General features: G+C 44.3%; 1 pseudogene; it reads left to right on the forward strand.

The window, feature by feature from the left end:
* The first annotated feature begins 19,938 nt into the window (after positions 1-19,938).
* On the forward strand, positions 19,939-20,055 carry LOC126215453 (5S ribosomal RNA; annotated as a pseudogene).
* Positions 20,056-20,445: the final 390 nt, after the last annotated feature.

The following is a 20,445-nucleotide window of genomic DNA, read 5'->3' on the forward strand; positions in this document are numbered from 1 at the left end:
TATATGGAAAGAAAAGCAAGAAGTTTTTCATGCATAAATCGCATTGGAATGTTGTTTGTTTATGGGAAGATGGTGTTGTGCCTTTTGTAAGAAAGAGGAGCGTCTAGCAGCACATGTCGGGTTTCGATCGGCAGTTGAACTTCAACGCCACACAGGGTGTCAATCACCCCACGCGACTAGCGCCAGAGGGGCAGATATGTTCGCTCGGCTGTGCAGAATCGTACACTGGCATTACATATTTCGAGAAAGGAACTGGTCTTCTTTGCAGCAAGACAAATATCCAAGCCAACATTTATTCGTTTATTGCTGTACATCTGAATCCACCATGTTATGACTATAAGACGCGATCATACATTCCATAAATTCTATATAGCGTGAGGTGGCGGTCAGTACACCTTTTATATAATTTTGTATTTTTATCAAGTCTGGAGAGTATTTCGCTGCCTATATTTTCTCATACCTTTACAACGCCAGGAAGGAAGATCACGCTGGGAACTGAACTAAGCGTTTTTTATTTTCATTTCTGATTACGTTACGTTACACCGCATATGATACACCGATTTTCCTAGACATGGGTGATTACTAGATTGCAAACGCATCCACGTTGAATTCAGGTAACATACAAAATGCATGTTTGACCATCAGCTCCTTTTATTTTAACACTAAATATCAACCAGTTTCAGTCATGGACCATCTACACCGATATAGTTAAAATGGTTTAAGCCACCACATTTATCATTACTTAAATAACGCTTAGAGCATGTCATGAATATGCGACATAGGACTTTTAGGAGGAAACATACTAAGTGTACACAGAGCAGTACTCAGTACTGGCTTAAACCATTTTAACCCTTATCCGGGGAGATGGTCTATGAGTCGGCCGCAGTGGCCGAGCGGTTCTAGGCACTTCAGTCTGGAACCGCGCGACCGCTACGGTCGCAGGTTCGAATCTTGCCTCGGGCATGGATGTGTGTGATGTCCTTAGGTTAGTTAGGTTTAAGTAGTTCTAAGTTCGAGGGGACTGATGACCTCAGATGTTTAGTGCTCCGAGCCATTTGAACCATTTATTTGAGATGGTCCATGACTGAAACCGGTTGATATTTGGGTTTTAAATAAAAGCAGCCGATGGTCAAACATATATTTTATACATTGCTTGAGGGCTGTTGATAGTCTCCTTCCTAATAGTTAAGTAAATTCATGTTGATTTATTTTGTTCAACTTTGTCGCAGGGGCTTGGCAACTCCCTTGAGTTTGATTTTCGAACCTGGCTTGATGCACTATTCTGGCGGGATATTTATCTGCCCAGGCTTTATTAACATCTAGATTTGCGATTGCTCCCTGCAGCTCCACGCGCAAAGCAGGCGTTCACTCGAAATCCAGACGTTGAACCGATTGAAAAGTTTGAACAAGACGAACCAGCGGTCGTTTCGCTTGCCTTCTGATCGAAGGAGACGCCTCGTACGACTGAAAAATGATTCTCAATTAGTCAGTTCACTCCCTCCAAGTTTTTATGGTCTCTGTGCATGAAGGCGAGGCATTTTGGATTTTGTGCTTGTTTACCCAGTCGCAGAGTAGTCGCTGTTCTGGGGGTCAGATGTAGCGTGTCTCTCGGCTTCGCCTTCGACGCTACCAACCCGCAACGCATCTGCACTTAGCAGGTTGTCGTCACCTTAACCCCTATGTTTTTGCTGTATTCGGCTCAGCCCCCAGAAGAAGAAAACGTCGTGGACCGCTGTAACGGAATGTAACGGTATCTTGTAATACGTGGTACCGGCTTGCACAAATTTGTGCATAATTTTTACTGCTTTTTCTGTAAACAGCTTAATATGTGACGTAACACCCCTCCTTTCATCCAACTGGACTTCCAAATAACAGCAGACCTCGTTGCGCGATATGGAGGTGATATTAACGATAATCGTGGGGTTTTCACTCTCAGACAGCTGGCTTTTGAATAGCTTGTAGGTAGATTTGTCTGCTACTGTGGCAAATTTATTATTTGAGCACCATCGTCCCATCTGCTGGAGCATGTAGGTCATTCCCTCCAGCCCTTACTGCACGCATCAATAATCCTTAGTGCGCCCCGGTAGCTGAGTGGTCAGCGTGACGGATTGCCGTCCTACGGGCCCGGGTTCGATTGCCGGCTGAGTTGGGGATTTTCTCCGCTCAGGGACTGGGTGTTGTGTTGTCTTCATCACCATTTCATCCCCATCCGGCGCGCAGGTCACCCAATGTGGCGTCGAACGTAATAAAACCTGCACCAAGGCGGCCATACCTGCCCCGTAAGGGGCCTCCCGGCCAATGACGCCAAAAGCTCATTTCCATTTTTCATCAATAATCCATGACAGAGGAGTGACACCGTATCTTTTCAGACGAGTCCCGGTTATGCATACCATAACGCTCATAGGTGTATATACAGGGGTTGACAAAAATATGGAAACACCATGTCTAATGTGGTGTGAGAAAGCCGTTTACATTCAAGACAGCTTCCAGTCGTCTCGGAGCGAATTAATTCACGCCCTGGACGCTTTTCAAGGGAATCTCATGCCACTCGTTCTGCAAAATAGTGGCAAAATCAGATAACGACGATGAAGGTGGATAGCGATCGCGCAACATTCTATCCAAAGTAAAAATAGGTACATACACTCCTGGAAATGGAAAAAAGAACACATTGACACCGGTGTGTCAGACCCACCATACTTGCCCCGGACACTGATCACACGCACGGCACAGCGGACACACCAGGAACCGCGGTGTTGGCCGTCGAATGGCGCTAGCTGCGCAGCATTTGTGCACCGCCGCCGTCAGTGTCAGCCAGTTTGCCGTGGCATACGGAGCTCCATCGCAGTCTTTAACACTGGTAGCATGCCGCGACAGCGTGGACGTGAACCGTATGTGCAGTTGACGGACTTTGAGCGAGGGCCTATAGTGGGCATGCGGGAGGCCGGGTGGACGTACCGCCGAATTGCTCAACACGTGGGGCGTGAGGTATCCACAGTACATCAATGTTGTCGCCAGTGGTCGGCGGAAGGTGCACGTGCCCGTCGACCTGGGACCGGACCGCAGCGACGCACGGATGCACGCCAAGACCGTAGGATCCTACGTAGTGCCGTACGGGACCGCACCGCCACTTCCCAGCAAATTAGGGACACTGTTGCTCCTGGGGTATCGGCGAGGACCATTCGCAACCGTCTCCATGAAGCTGGGCTACGGTCCCGCACACCGTTAGGCCGTCTTCCGCTCACGCCCCAACATCGTGCAGCCCGCCTCCAGTGGGGTCGCGACAGGCGTGAATGGAGGGACGAATGGAGACGTGTCGTCTTCAGCGATGAGAGTCGCTTCTGCCTTGGTGCCAATGATGGTCGTATGCGTGTTTGGCGCCGTGCAGGTGAGCGCCACAATCAGGACTGCATACGACCGAGGCACACAGGGCCAACACCCGGCATCATGGTGTGGGGAGCGATCTCCTACACTGGCCGTACACCACTGGTGATCGTCGAGGGGACACTGAATAGTGCACGGTACATCCAAACCGTCATCGAACCCATCGTTCTACCATTCCTAGACCGGCAAGGGAACTTGCTGTTCCAACAGGACAATGCACGTCCGCATGTATCCCGTGCCACCCAACGTGCTCTAGAAGGTGTAAGTCAACTACCCTGGCCAGCAAGATCTCCGGATCTGTCGCCCATTGAGCATGTTTGGGACTGGATGAAGCGTCGTCTCACGCGGTCTGCACGTCCAGCACGAGCGCTGGTCCAACTGAGGCGCCAGGTGGAAATGGCATGGCAAGCCGTTCCACAGGACTACATCCAGCATCTCTACGATCGTCTCCATGGGAGAATAGCAGCCTGCATTGCTGCGAAAGGTGGATATAGACTGTACTAGTGCCGACATTGTGCATGCTCTGTTGCCTGTGTCTATGTGCCTGTGGTTCTGTCAGTGTGATCATGTGATGTATCTGACCCCAGGAATGTGTCAATAAAGTTTCCCCTTCCTGGGACAATGAATTCACGGTGTTCTTATTTCAATTTCCAGGAGGGTATAATGGAAATTGTAAATTTTAACGTATTAACCAAGAGCATGAGCGATATATCGATTACAAAGTTGTATGTTTATTTGTATATGTGCGAGACAGCTGTCGCTGAGTCAGAGTATATGTAACAAGGAGCTTAAGTGTGTGTGTGTGTGTGTGTGTGTGTGTGTGTGTGTGTGTGTGTTTTTTGGCTTACGGGCATTCAACAGCGAGCTCATCAGTGCCCTGACACACATTAAAAGAATCAGACGAATGTGAACAAATTTAGTAAAACGGAAGCATACACGCAAAGAAAGCGGGAAAAAAGCAAAATGCTGTATAAGAAAATAAAACGTAAGGAAAACGAGAAAGGAGCGTCGAGGATACCACAGGAAATTGTCATTGGCTGACCACTTACGTAAAATATGGGCGAGCCAGTCATCTTGTGAACAAATTAAGACTCTCTCCCTAAAATCTTTGTAAAAACGTTGGACAAGTCACAGAACTTTAAAACTTTAACCACATTCGTTTGAAAATTTCCTAGAAGAGATGGCATATCCGCCGGCAAGTCAGCCGCGGCTCGCTGGTCAGAAAATAACACGCAGTCCAATAAAACGTGGCGCACAGTGACCTGGACGCCACAAGTACCACACATTGGAGGGTCCTCTCGCCGGAGCAGGAAGCCACGCAGCATAAGACTGTGGCCTATCCGAAGACGAGTGAGGAGAATCTCGTCCCGTCTACGGGGCTGGAAAGAAGTACACCACACACGCGTTGTGGGCTTGACTAAACGGAGCTTATTGTCAGTCATTTCCAGTCACTCATCCTCCAACCGACCCATGACTCGTGTACTCAGTAGCGAGGTGAGTCCAGGGGGATGGCACACCGAAATACTTGCGGATCGAGAAGTGCCTCCTTGGCTGCGAGATCTGCCCTTTCGTTGCCAGCAATGCCGACGCGCCCTGGAATCCAGCAATTGTAGTTGGAGGAGGACATCCTGGATGTTCTGAGCCTACGTTAGGTGGGACAGTAGGAGGCACTTGCTGCTCAATAGTAGCAGGAGCAGCGCGCCAGAGTCTGTTGCAATGCTACGCAGTGGGGAGTCGCTTAGTATTAAATATTCGGTGTAATAATTTCAGCGTTGTATATTAATGATGTATGGAAGAAATAAGAAGTAAAATTAATTAAGAAAATGCTAGAAATATTATTATGAAATTTTGATGACAAATCGTTCTACATACTCCTACATAGATCTACAACAAGGTAATCAGCTGTTGCTGTAAAACGAATTTGAATGAGACCAGTTTTGTATGTAACCCCAAGTTTTTTATTTTTATTTTTTTTTTGTAAAGATCATTTCTATGCATAAATGTAATTTTTATGATATGGCTTAACAACTGAAAGTCAGTCTCACAACATAGTAAGATTTTCAAGTAAGATATTCCATGGGGGCTTAATTAAATAAATGAAAATAATTATTATTTTTCGTAGCTGTAAGTCCGATTACGAAGTCTCATAAACGGTTGGCCCTGACTAGTTTTAGTACGCAATCTGACTGCATAGAATAACAACAAAGAATGAAAGAAAATTTTCGTTAACACAATTAATTAATTAAGTCCCCAGCAACTATAAAACGTACGAAACCGAAGTTCAAGTGTAACTGTTCTATGTGTGGAAGTGTGATTCAACGTACACATCTGGCACGGTTCTTCTTCAATAAGATAAAAAAATTTTAAATACCATTTATACTGAAGTAATTAAAAAAAAATAGAAATACTATAATTGCATAAGGAAACCAGAATTACACTCTAATACAAGAACACAAGCCAGAAGCTTTGTTGACTGAACCTGTAATGACGTATTATTTAAGACATTGAAATAATAAAAAGAAAACGGAATTTTTTTTACCTTCATATATATTGACGAAAAGCACTCTGATCATTACAATATCTCCATTCGAACAACATCTGCTGTCTAGCCCATCAAACAACTGCACACAACATGGAACAAGCACTCCCTACTACAACATCTCAACAGTGACTCTCTACCACCACATCTCAACAAGCACCCTCCACCACGACTTCTCGACAAGCACTGCCAGTGGAGGCGGCGGAATAAAACTCTTTGGCGCAATCTCTGGCGCTGTGGCTCAGTGTAGCCACCTTTCAATATGTCATTCTCCTCAAAAATGTTCCACCGGCCGGCCGCGGTGGCCGTGAAGTTCTAGGCGCTGCAGTCCGGAACCGCGGGACTGCTACGGTCGCAGGTTCGAATCCTGCCTCGGGCATGGATGTGTGTGATGTGCTTAGGTTAGTTAGGTTTAAGTAGTTCTAAGTTCTAGAGGACTGATGACCTAAGATGTTAAGTCCCATAGTGCTCAGAGCCAATAATGTTCCACCTCCCAATTCCAAGTCGTTTTTACGTACAAACATTCTAAAAGTGTCTCAGTCAAATATCTTGCATTTCGGCTTTTCCAGCTGCAGTTAGTTTAGTAGTGCTGACAGCAGAACAACGCGTTATCCAAGGCGATAACAGTACGAGGTAAGAGATTTATATCCCACAGTTTACGGATTTTCGCACAGTGACCAAAAAATCTGTGTGAAATCTTATGAGACTGAACTGTTAAGGCCATCAGTCCCTAAACTTACACACTACTTAACCTAAATTATCCTAAGGACAAACACACACACCCATGACCGCGGGAGGACTCGAACCTCCGCCGGGACCAGCCGGCACAGGGACCACTTTTGCACTTATTCGGATTTACAGATCGATCTGAATGTACTTACCTCTAATTTGTCACTATCGCGCACAGGTTTTAATTAGTTTGGGTTTACCGGTATTGCTTTCTTGCTAATAGGCGGATTGTTTATGAGAGGGAAATGTTGGAAATTTCATGGTAGGTTCCTATGGGACCAAACTGCTGAGGTCATCGATTCCTAGGCTTACACACTACATAAACTGAAATACACTTAGGACAATAAACACACCCATGCCCAAGGGAGGACTTGAACCTCCACGGGGGGAGTCGCGCAAACCGTGGCAAGGGGCCCTTCACCGCGCGGCTACACCGCGCTGCTTAAGGGGCTCCGGAACGCCCTATACTTGCAATGTTAAAATAACGCTTATAAATTACATCTTTCCTCACAAAGTATTTGAGGTAGGAAGTTGAACTTTTTACAGATTATTTATTGGAATATGGGCTACAACTTAACACAGGGATTTTACAAAAATTTAGTTCAGTTATTAAAGATGATTTTTTTTCAATTGTAATGAAAATTCACAACATTTTTTTGCAATTTTTTATTTATATATTCAAAAATATACAGTTTTTTTTGGAAAAAAGTCTGTGTTAAATTATGCAGAAGGTACTGTGTAACATTTACTGAAAGTTTGAAACAAATATGTTAGGAAGATCCTTAATTAGTATGAGAAAATAAAAGTTTTCGGAATCGAGCGACAAAGATTGGATTAACTTTTTAGTGCATTCCAGGTCCATAGGATGGATTATCTTCATCCTCTGCAAACTCCTCTTTCAGCTTCCTCTTGTTCCTCCTCCTGTTTACTCTTGCTTGTATTTCTAGACTCTTTACAGCCCTGTCTGGAGCCCGAAGGCGTTCCTTGTCTAAAGCAAGCATCGCTCGTACCATGTTAGAACCTATCTTCATTCCCATATTTCTAAATACCTTGCACCTTACAATGTTGCCATCATTGAAAGTCGCAACAGCATCATACACACCAAAGTGAAGTGTTTCTATTCCAACAAATACAGTCTTGGGGATTCTCGACCATATAACACTATTTACACTTTCATTGGGGTTTTGAGTTTTTCCGTGAATACACTTTTTCAACGGTTCAGGTGCTGCTAAGTCTCTGAAAATAGGTTTTATCACCTCCATTATTGCATGAGGCAGACTATGCTTATGAGTGTACACTTCAACAGTTAGCAATCCTTTGTTATATTTACACCAACTGTCTTCTTCTTTGGGACACAAGCTATGCTGGGGATTTTCATCGTCTTTATTGTTTACAGTAATAACACATACCTTTGGCTTTCCAACATTTCTCCTTTTCTTAAAAGCCTTCAGAGGATTTCTAATAACTTTACTTTTACTCATTATTATACTTCAACAAAACAGAGACTCAAGAAACAGAATTAATTACGAATATTTTCGAGATAACGACAGAGTAAATAAACATGAAACAATCGACAATCACACCAGCGATATATATTGAACCATCACAGGTTAGCCACAAGACATACTTTATCTCACATCACTAAAATGTACCTGATGAACACGGACGTTAATAATAACACCATTTGACAGCAGTTTAACAGCGCCACAGTGGATCACGCCCATGTAGAACACATTTCAAAAAAAATTTAAAAATAGTTGTAGTCTTCGGAATTGAATAAATTATATATCTATTAAAAGGTAATAGTCTGCAGATTCAGAAAACGCAAAAAAGTCAAAATTGAACTTTTCATGATTTTGAGCCTTTCCGGAGCCCCTTAAAACGGTCAGCTAAATACACAGATACGCAGTCAGCACCCATTTGATATGTTCCTTCTTAGAGATACACATCACACTTTATTTTACACGTTACAAAACAGATCATAAAGTCTCAATAATATTGAGGTCTGGTAACCGTGGTGGCCAGGGGAAATGCCAGGGGAAGAGCTCACAAAACCAGTCCTGGACGATGCGAAATGTATGAACAGGAGCCCACTCGTCCTGAAACACAGCAACGCGACATCGTAGAGAAACCGTGAGGCCCAGGGAATATGACGATATGGTGGCGCAGATAATCACCAAACCTCCACCAGGCTTCACTCTTGGGGCATAAATTCGGTCAAAAGTTGGAAACAGTGTGAAACAAGACTCATCGAATTAAATGACTTTCTTTCAGTGATCCATATCCCAGATTTAAAGGCTTCTGCACCAAGTTCTCCTGTTACGGGTATTTGCGTCATTGACGTGTGGTTTTGCAATTCCAACTCGCCTTGCAGTTCTCTCCTTCTGGAGCTCCCCTAGTGTTGTTTTGGTGCAGAGAAGGTTCACGGATGTGTCATTCAATTCTACAGATCTTTTTTGCAGTTGCCTTCTTGTTATTTTTCGCCTCTGTCCTCTTCATTGACCGTCTATCACGATACTTGCCGGCCGCGGTGGTCTCGCGGTTCTAGGCGCTGCAGTCCGGAACCGTGCGCCTGCTACGGTCGCAGGTTTGAATCCTGCCTCGGGCGTGAATGTATGTGATGTCCTTAGGTTAGTTAGGTTTAAGTAGTTCTAAGTCCTGGGGGCTGATGATCTCAGATGTTACGTCTCATAGTGCTCAAAGCCATTTGGACCATTTCTGGACACTGAAAAGCTGGCGTTGTTGTGAAATAGAACAGCGTAACCTGTAGACTTGGTTATCATCTGCATTTATGTTCAAGCATGCATCTGTCGCGGTGTTATCCAATACATGTCTATATACAGGGGGTAGGAAAAGAATGTGAACACCTGTCCTTACTTGGGATTGGCCCCGTAATACAGCTACGATCCTTCTTGTAATACTGACATGTAATGATCGTATAGTCTCCAATGAAACGTTACGGCACTCTTCGATCAGAACCTCTTCTAACTCCTGTAGTGACGAGGGAGGCGGAAATCTGCTCCGGAGTCTGCTCCAATACCGCCCACAAGGGTGCGATACTGTTCAAGTCCGGGGACTGTGCTGGCCACGGAAGACGCTTCAGTTTAGTTGCATGCTCCTCGTATCACGATTGTACTGTCTGGCTGTGTGAATGAGTGCATTATCGTCCTGAAATGGCTCTGAGCACTATGCGACTTAAGGGGCTCCGGAAAGGCTCAAAATCATGAAAAGTTCAATGTTTACTTTTTTGCGTTTTCTGAATCATTACCTTTTAATAGATATATAATTTATTCAATTCCAAAGACTACAACTATTTTTAAATTTTTTTTGAAATGTGTTCTACATGGGCGTGACCCACTGTGGCGCTGTTAAACTGCTGTCAAATGGTGTTATTATTAACGTCCGTGTTCAGCAGGTACATTTTAGTGATGTGAGATAAAGTATGTGTTGTGGCTAACCTGTGATGGTTCAATATATATCGCTGGTGTGATTGTCGATTGTTTCATGTTTATTTACTCTGTCGTTATCTCGAAAATATTCGTAATTAATTCTGTTTCTTGAGTCTCTGTTTTGTTGAAGTATAATAATGAGTAAAAGTAAAGTTATTAGAAATCCTCTGAAGGCTTTTAAGAAAAGGAGAAATGTTGGAAAGCCAAAGGAATGTGTTATTACTGTAAACAATAAAGACGATGAAAATCCCCAACATAGCTTGTGTCCCAAAGAAGAAGACAGTTGGTGTAAATATAACAAAGGATTGCTAACTGGTGAAGTGTACACTCATAAGCATAGTCTGCCTCATGCAATAATGGAGGTGCTAAAACCTATTTTCAGAGACTTAGCAGCACCTGAACTGTTGAAAAAGTGTATTCACGGAAAAACTCAAAACCCCAATGAAAGTGTAAATAGTGTTATATGGTCGAGAATCCAAGACTGTATTTGTCGGAATAGAAACACTTCACTTTGGTGTGTATGATGCTGTTGCGACTTTCAATGATGGCAACATTGTAAGGTGCAAGGTATTTAGAAATATGGGAATGAAGATAGGTTCTAACATGGTACGAGCGATGCTTGCTTTAGACAAGGAACACCTTCGGGCTGCAGACAGGGCTGTAAAGAGTCTAGAAATACAAGCAAGACTAAACAGGAGGAGGAACAAGAGGAAGCTGGAGGAGGAGTTTGCAGAGGATGAAGATAATCCATCCTATGGACCTGGAATGCACTAAAAAGTTAATCCAATCTTTGTCGCTCGATTTCCAAAACTTTTATTTTCTCATACTAATTACATGTTTTCTAAGGATCTTCCAAACATATTTGTTTCAAACTTTCAGTAAATGTTACACAGTACCTTCTGCATAATTTAACACAGCCTTTTTCCAAAAAACTGTATATTTTTGAATATATAAATAAAAAATTGCAAAAAATGTTGTGAATTTTCATTACAATTGAAAAAAATCATCTTTAATAACTGAACTAAAATTTTGTAAAATCCGTGTTAGGTTGTAGCCCATATTCCAATAAATAATCTGTAAAAAGTTCAACTTCCTACCTCAAATACTTTGTGAGGAAAGATGTAATTTATAAGCGTTATTTTAACATTGCAAGTATTGGGCGTTCCGGAGCCCCTTAACTTCTGAGGTCATCAGTCGCCTAGAACTTAGAACTAATTAAACCTAACTAACCTAAGGACATCACACACTTCCATGCCCGAGGCAGGATTCGAACCTGCGACCGTAGCGGTCGCTCGGTTCCAGACTGTAGCGCCCAGAACCGCACGGCCACACCGGCCGGCCGTCCTGAAATATGGCATCATTTTTGCGGAATGACATTTGAATCACAGGGTGCACCTGATCACCTAAAATGTTCACATAATCGTTGGCTGTAACACTGCCTTTGAGAGTCATGGTGGAACCTGCAGAATCCCGTGACATGGCTGCCCACACCATCACACTTCTACCTCCACGTGTAACCCTTGGAATCAATCAATCAGGATTTTAGCGTTCTCCAGATGTAAACCCGGCCCGGTGTTGGAAATAACGAAAACGTTGGCTCGTCGAGCTATATGACGTGTTTCCACTGATCAGCCTTGCAGGATTTTTACTCTTGAGACCATCTTTTCTTTGCGTTGGTTGGCGTCACTAATGGTTTCGGTATAGCAGCTCGTCCATGAATATTCGCTTTATGGAGTCCTCGGCGGACAGTGTGGATAGATACGGGGGTCTCGAAGATGGCTATTGAGCTCTGCAGACACTTTAGCCGCCGTAGTTCTGTGCTGTTTTGACACAATTCGTGTTACCGTACCACGTTCTCCGTCATTTAGCTTTGATTTGCATCCACTATTATGTATACAAGGTGATGCATTTCCATGTTTTGAGTGGGCTGTCATACATGGTGAAACAATTGCTCTTGAAACATTCCAACTGTTGGGCTTCTTGGTTACGGATGCTCCAGCAAATCGGGCCCCCACAAACTGCCCTCTTTGTAACTCTGTTAGGCCTTTCATTGCACGTCGACCTCGGCCTCTGAATGCAAATATAAAGTGTGCTCTACTCGTAAACAACCTGCACTGATGCCTAGTCCGTGCTGAACACACACAGTCCAGCGCGACACTTGCCTTACCTGCGTTGTTGACCTTCAAACACAAACATCCCATTACTATTTACATTATTTTGCCTAAGGCTTATCTCACAAGGGGTAAGATAGATACTGCCTACAGTAAAATTAAAGAGACCTTTGGAGAAAAGAGAACCACTTCTATGAATATAAAGAGCTCAGATGGAAACCCAGTTCTAAGCAAACAAGGGAAAGCAGAAAGGTGGAAGGAGTATATAGAGGGTCTATAAAATGGCTCTGAGCACTATGGGACTTAACATCTGTGGTCATCAGTCCCCTAGAACTTAGAACTACTTAAAACTAACTAACCTAAGGACATCACAAACATCCATGCCCGAGGCAGGATTCGAACCTGCGACCGTAGCAGTCGCGCGGTTCCGGACTGAGCGCCGAGAACCGCTAGACAACTGTGGCCGGCAGAGGGTCTATACAAGGGCGATGTACGTGAGGACAATATTATTGAAATGGAAGAGAATGTAGATGAAGATGAAATGGGAGATACGATACTGCGTGAAGATTTGGGTGACAGCACTGAAAGACCTGAGCCGAAACAAGGCCCTGGGAGTAGACAACATTCCATTAGAGCTACTGACAGCCTTTGGGGAGCCAGTCCTGACAAAACGCTACCACCTGGTGAGCAAGATATATGAGACAGGCGAAATACACTCAGACTTCAAGAAGAATACAATATTTCCAATCCCAAAGAAAGCAGGTGTTGACAGATTACCGAACAACCAGTTTAATAAGTCACGGTTGCAAAATACTAACGCGAATTCTTTACAGACGAATGGAAAAACTAGTAGAAACCAACCTCGGGGAAGATCAGTTTGGATTCCGTAGAAATGTTGGAACACGTGATGCAATACTGACCCTACGACTTATCTTAGATACTAGATTAAGGAAAGGCAAACCTACGTTTCTAGCATCTGTAGACTTAGAGAAAGCTTTTGACAATGTTGACTGGAATACTCTCTTTCAAATTCTGAAGGTGGCAGGGGTAAAATACAGGGAACGAAAGGCTATTTACAATTTGTACAGAAACCAGATGGCAGTTATAAGAGTCGAGGGGCATGAAAGGGAATCAGTGGTTGGGAAGGGAGTGAGACAGGGTTGTAGCCTCTCCCCGATGTTATTCAATATGTACATTGAGCAAGCAGTGAAGGAAACGAAAGAAATTTTTGGAGTAGGAATTAAAATCTATGGAGATGAAAGAAAAACTTTGAGGTTCGCCGATGACATTGTAATTCTGTCAGAGACAGCAAAGGACTTGGAAGAGCAGTTGAACGGAATGGACAGTCTCTTAAAAGGAGGATATAAGATGAACATCAACAAAAGCAAAACGAGGATAACGCAATGTAGTCGAGTTGTCTCGAGTGACGCTGAGGGAATTAGATTAGGAAATGAGACACTTAAAGTAGTAAAGGAGTGTTGCTAATTGGGGAGCAAAATAACTGATGATGGTCGAAGTAGAGAGGATATAAAATTTAGACTGCCAATGGAAAGGAAATCGTTTCTGAAGAAGAGAAAATTGTTAACATAGAGTGTAGATTTAAGTGTCAGGAAGTTGTTTCTGAAAGTATTTGTATGGAGTGTAGCCATGTATGGAAGTGAAACATGGACGGTAAATAGTCTGGACAAGAAGAGAATAGAAGCTTTCGAAATGTGGTGCTACAGAAGAATGCTGAAGATTAGATGGGTAGATCACATAACTAATGAGGAGGTACTGAATAGGATTGGGGAGAAGAGGAGTTTGTGGCACAACTTGACCAGAAGAAGGGATCGGTTGGTAGGACATGTTCTGAGGCATCAAGGGATCACCAATTTAGTATTGGAGGGCAGCGTGGAGGGTAAAAATCGTAGAGAGAGACCAAGAGATGAATACACTAAGCAGATACAGAAGGATGTAGGTTGCATTAGGTACTGGGAGGTAAAGAACCTTGCACAGGATAGAGTAGCATGGAGAGCTGCATCAGACCTGACCCTAACAACAACATCCCCTATACACGATAATCTGACGTAAATATGGTCTGAAACATTAGATGTTAAATGGGTGATAATGATTAGATGTAATTGGACAGAAGGTAAATGATATGTTCCCTTCTGACAAACACTTGTTGAGCCGTGCGTGACTCGTGTTCGTGCCATATCTCATTTGACATCCTGTTTTTACTGTGCTACCAGCTAGTTACGTTAATTTGAATTACTGGTGTCACTGAGTTGCCGCCTTGGCTTCCCGTGGGCGGCAGCAGCGGCGCTTATCGATATAAGTCCTGGCGTGTTATCTTTGCTGACTGCTATTACTTCCCGGTTGTCGTGTGTTCGGGTGAGTTCGGATATGGCAGTGAGTTGGGAGGCGCTAGCAGTGCAGTTCGGAGCATAGAAGTGTTTGACTTAGGACGCGGCAGAAGTTCAGTCGGGGCGCGGCTGCAGTGATGTCCGGACAGCCATGACTCGCCCGACGGTTGCCGATACATATCACTCGAGTGCGGACCACTTTTCTTGGTCGTCGGTCGGTAGTCTTGTCGGACGACGCGTATGTTGACCGGCGATCGCTTCTGGGTGTGTCGATTCGTGATTCGTCCTTGTTATTGCACAGTCGCTGCCGTTAGTATTGTCTAGTCATTCGTGCAAATGTTCGTGAAACGGTGTGTAGCTTGTGATGTCGACTGCTCAGTTCTTTTAGTGCTGTCTCCGTGCTGATGGGTGGGGAGACGGTCGGTTGGTGTGGATCAGCCAGGAAATCTCCGCGCGGCGCAGTAGGCCGGGTCCGCTGGCGGTCTCTTCACAGTGTCGGAGTGTGTGGGAGCTGTTCCGATTGCTACGACCCAGGACACCAAAGTTGAGTGGTGATTTAATTACCGAAGGCAGTCTGTTCACATTGTGCCGTTGGCTTTCATGGTTGGCTGTTTGGGATATTCCCGTGAGCAACAGCGAGTGTTCAAGTTGGCGAAAGTTTGGCCACCATCCGGTGGAGGTCAACTGTATTTTATTTGAAGTCCAAGTGCACCTGCGAAATTTTCTGCCTTGTGGCCGTTAGCGTTCCGGTTACCTGCCCTGGCCGCTGAAGTAAAATCCAGGCAGTGTCCTTTCCTCACCGTGTTTTCGCTGTCCAACACGTGTGTGTAGTTTTGACAGCTTATACATAATTGGTTGTGGGCGGCTACGTCTCTTACGTTTCGGCTTTGGAGTTCCTTGTGTACTGGTCGGGTGGAAAGCAAGTCGTCTTGTCTGTGGGTCCGTTGACAGTCTCTTGGTTGGGTTGCCGGCGGATCGGATATAGATGGGCCGACTACCTGTCTCCCTTAAGTGAACGTTAATATTTCAAGTGCAGACCGACCCCCCGAAACTTCTGAGCGCCGCTGGCTGTAGGGCGTTTGTTTGGTGTTTGGTGTTTGATTGTGTATTTTAATGGCTCACACCTGATAATTTGAATTTGTATACTTTTAGATTAATTTTAAATAACAGGCCTCCGGCCGCTTTAAAATTGGAAGTTCTTTACTTGTCAAGTCTTGCACTGTTTGGGCCTTCGGCCTCATTTAAAATATTTTTGGATAAAGCTTTGGGCCTTCTGCCTTTTGAAAATTTATTGTAGTTGTGTTTTTCAATCATGGGCCTTCAGCTGTCTTAAATTTAAATTCCTTACTTATTAAGTCTTAGATTGTTTCAGCCTTCAGCTTCATTTAATTTTTTTTTTTTATAAAGCTTTGTACGTTCTGCCTTTTGAAAATTTATTGTAGTTGTGTTTATCAATCATGGGCCTTCAGCTGTCTTAAATTTAAATTCCTTACTTATTAAGTCTTAGATTGTTGCAGCCTTCAGCTTCATTTATTTTTTTTTTTTTGATAAAGCTTTGTACGTTCTGCCTTTTGAAAATTTATTGTAGTTGTGTTTTTCAATCATGGGCCTTCAGCCACCTTAAAATTTAAATTCCTTACTTGTTAAATTTTACATTGTTTGGGCCTTCAGCCTCATTTAAAAATAATTAATTAAGGATGAAACCTTGGAATTTCTGCCTTGTTAAAATTTACTGTAGTTGCGTTTTTAATCATGGGCCTTCAGCCCTCTTAAAATTTAAATTCCTTACTTGTTAAATATTAGATTCTTTGGCCCTTCAGCCTCCTTTTTTAATATTATTTAAGGATAAAGCTTTGGGGCTTATGCCTTTGAAAATTTATTGTAGTTGTGTTTTTAAATCACAGGCTTTCAGCCGTCTTAAAATTTAAATTTCTTACTTGTCAAGTCTTAGATTGTTTGGGCCTTCAGCCCCATTTGAAATATTATTTAAGGATTAAACCTTGCGCTTTCTGCCTTTTGAAAATTTTTGTACTTGTGTTTTAAATCATGGGCCTTCAGCCGTTTTAAAAATCAAAGAGGATGTTCCATTAAGCCATAAGATTGTGTGACATATTCAGACGATAGTTAAGCTCGGATAGTTGCGCTGTAGTGTTTGGGCAACTAAATAAATTCATATCTGTTCGTGTGTAACTGACAGCCGCTCATTTTTGGCCCCTTTTCACAATTCCAACTACCTGTCCTGTCCTGCGGATTTAACCCGGTGTTTCACTTGCTGCTTTCTGAAGTGGAATGTCTCGGTGCACAGCTGTAAGGCGGATTGGCTGGGTAACCGAGCAAGTTTTAAGCAGACAGCAGATACTCGGCAGTGACCCAGAGAGGAACAGAAAATCGACAGGCGAGAGGTCGATAGGTCGGCAGCTTGATGGATAGGCTCACATGGCTCTGATGGGTGATCGGCGACTCCCTGCACAGCTCCCTCTCACTGGTGGGTGGGCGTCAGGGGTGGGGGAAGCTGGGGGGAGGGAGGGGAGGTAAGGGGGTAGGGGGAGACATTTCCTGTGCCGAGAAGGTGATGAATGCAGGTCTCAGTGGGTCGCGGATAGACAGCTGACAGATGCGGGCTGCCAGTGATCGTCAAGCGCCACGTTTGTGCAGAAGCGATACGAACCTGTCGATGCCGTCAGACCAGACTGAAGATCAGATGGACTAACTAGGCGTTAGGCAGCCATTTCGAAAGCTGGGAATATTTTTTAGCAGGCAATAATTGAGGTACGATGAACCACATTATAACACACCTGCTGTTTTTACTAATGCGTAATCTCACTTTACTACGTAACTGGCGACCGTGTGACGTGCACTATGTGATCAGAAGTATCCGGACGCCCCCAAAAACATACGCTTTCCATATTAGGTGCATTGTGCTGCCACCTGCTGCCAGGTGCTACATATCAGCGACCTCAATAGACATCGTGAGAGAGCAGAATGGCGCGCTCCGCGGAAATCACGGACTTCGAAAGTGGTCGGGTGACTGGGTGTCACTTGTACGCGAGATTTCCACGCTCCTAAACATCCCTAAGACCACATTTACGGTGTAAAGTGGGAACGTGAAGGGACACGTACAGCACAAAAGTGTACAGGCCGACCTCGTTTGTTGAATACCAGAGGCCGCCGACATTTGAAAGGGTCGTAATGTGTAATAGGCAGACATGTAGCCAGACCGTCACACAGGAATTCCGAACTGCATCAGGATCCACAAGATGGACAGTGTCTTTAAAGGAGGATATAAGATGAACATCAACAAAAGCAAGACGAGGATAATGGAATGTAGTCAAATTAAGTCGGGTGACGTTGAGGGAATTAGATTAGGAAATGAGACACTTAAAGTAGTAAAGGAGTTTTGCTTTTTGAGGAGCAAAATAACTGATGATGGTCGGAGTAGAGAGGATATAAAACAATCTGGATCGACTGAAAATATATTGACAGTCAAGCGGGAGGTGAGAAAACTTGAATTTTATGGTCGAGCGGCTTCTCAAATGGCTCTGAGCACTATGGGACTTAACATCTGTGGATATCAGTCCCCTAGAACTCAGAACTACTTTAACCTAACTAACCTAAGGACATCACACACATCCATGCTCGAGGCAGGATTCGACTCTGCGATCCTAGCGGTCGCGCGGTTCCATACCGAAGCGCCTAGAACTGCTCGGCCACAGCGGCCTTAATTAGGACCTAAGGACATCACACACATCCATGCCCGAGGCAGGATTCGAACCTGTGACAGTAGCGTTCCCGCGGTTCCAGACTGTAGCGCCTAGAACCGCTCGGCCACTCCGGCCGGCAAGACCGTGTAACACTTATATCGATTAGAAGTAGGTTTATATCATGTATCTGTGTATCTACAATTATGAAGTGTTGATTCTTTCTTGCCGGCCGCGGTAGTCTAGCGGATCTGGCGCTGCAGTCCGAAACCGCGGAACTGCTACGGTCGCAGGTTCGAATCCTGCCTCGGGCATGGGTGTGTGTGATGTCCTTAGGTTAGTTAGGTTTAAGTAGTTCTATGTACTATGGGACTTATGACCTAAGATATTGAGTCCCATAGTGCTCAGAGCCATTTGATTCTTTCTTAGTTAAACTAAATGATGTTTAAAATAATGTGTATATACGTGTATATTTAGAAGAGAAACATTGTATATTGGAAACTGGTTCATGCCTAGCGACTTTCTGTTCTAAAATGTAAAAGATGTAGGGCAGTCCCTCCGAGACGGAAGTGGCTTGGCGCGATGTAAAATGTGGTTTTGGCGGTCGAACTGGGCGGCTCCTTCGTGTGAATGCTACGCAGTCAGTAACTAGCCATTGCAGCCGGCCGCTGTGGCCGAGCGGTTCTAGGCGCTTCAGTCTGGACCACGCGGCTGCTACGGTCGCAGATTTGTATCCTGCCTCGGGCATGGATGTGTGTGATGTCCTTAGGTTAGTTAGGTTTATTTAGTTCTAAGTATAGTGGACTTATGACCTCAGATGTTAAGTCCCATAGGGCTTAGAGCCATTTGAACCACCTTTTCGGTTGTATGTTTTTTGACTGATATTTTTTTTGTAATACCAATTTCTAGGTCTTAAAAATAAAGATAAGTGCTTTTCTACTTTCAAAATAATTTCATTATTGACCTACATACAGAAGGGAAGGGGCCAAGTGCAGGCGTACAAGAGATCCAAGTGCAGCATGCAAAACATGGTGAACTTTCAGTATATAAAAATATATTTATATATAACTAAAATAATATTTTAATATGCTCTTACGATGAACTACGAGGATCACTCCAAAAGAAATGCACACTATTTTTTTTAAATCCATCTTTTATTCTACATGTTTGAAAGTTTTAGTGTGTAGATAAAATCTTTTAGGAACAATACTTTCATTTCTCCACATAATTTCCATCCCTCTCAAATGCCTTATGCCATCTTGGAACTTGCGCCTGTATAACCGCACGGTAAAATTGTGGACCAACCTGTTGGAGCCACTGTTTGGCAGCATGCACAAGGGAGTCATCATCTTGAGACCTTGTTCTACAATGAGAGTCTTTCAGTTTCCCAAAGAGGAGATAGTCACATTGAGCCAGGTCAGGACTGTAAGGCGGGTATTTCAGTGTTGTCTATCCACGTTTTGTGATGGCTTCCACGGTTTTTTGACTGACATGTGCCCGTGCATTGTCGTGCAATAGCAAAACATCCTGCTTTGGCCGATGTGGTCGAACACGACTCAGTCGAGCTTGAAGTTTCTTCAGTGTCGTCACAGATGTATCAGAATTTATGGTGGTTCCACTTGGCATGATGTCCACAAGCAAGAGTCCTTTGGAATCTAAAAACACCGCAGCCATAACTTTTCCAGCGGCAACGGCCTTGCCGCAGTGGCTACACCGGTTCCCGTGAGATCACCGAAGTTAAGCGCTGTCGGGCGTGGCCGGCACTTGGATGGGTGACCATCCAGCCACCATGTGCTGTTGCCATTTTTCGGGGTGCACTCAGCCTCGTGATGCCAATTGAGGAGCTACTCGGCCGAATAGTAGCGGCTCCGGTCATAAAAAACCATCACAACGACCGGGAGAGCGGTGTGCTGACCGCACGCCCCTCCTATCCACATCCTCACCTGAGGATGACACGGCGGTCGGATGGTCCCGATGGGCCACTTGTGGCCTGAAGACGGAGTGCATAACTTTTCCAGCAGAAGGTGTGGTTTTGAAATCTTCCAAGAAATTCATCTCCACCATTCTTGTACTGTTCCCAAAGTTCGCTGCATACCGTTTTTCTTGTTTCTTTGTGAGCTACTGTCAACATACTGGGAGCCCACCTGGCACAAACCTTTTTTAACGCCAACACTTTCAGTATTCTGCAAACAC

This window comes from Schistocerca nitens, chromosome 12, assembly GCF_023898315.1.
Source record: "Schistocerca nitens isolate TAMUIC-IGC-003100 chromosome 12, iqSchNite1.1, whole genome shotgun sequence".
NCBI classification, from domain to species: Eukaryota; Metazoa; Arthropoda; class Insecta; order Orthoptera; family Acrididae; genus Schistocerca; species Schistocerca nitens.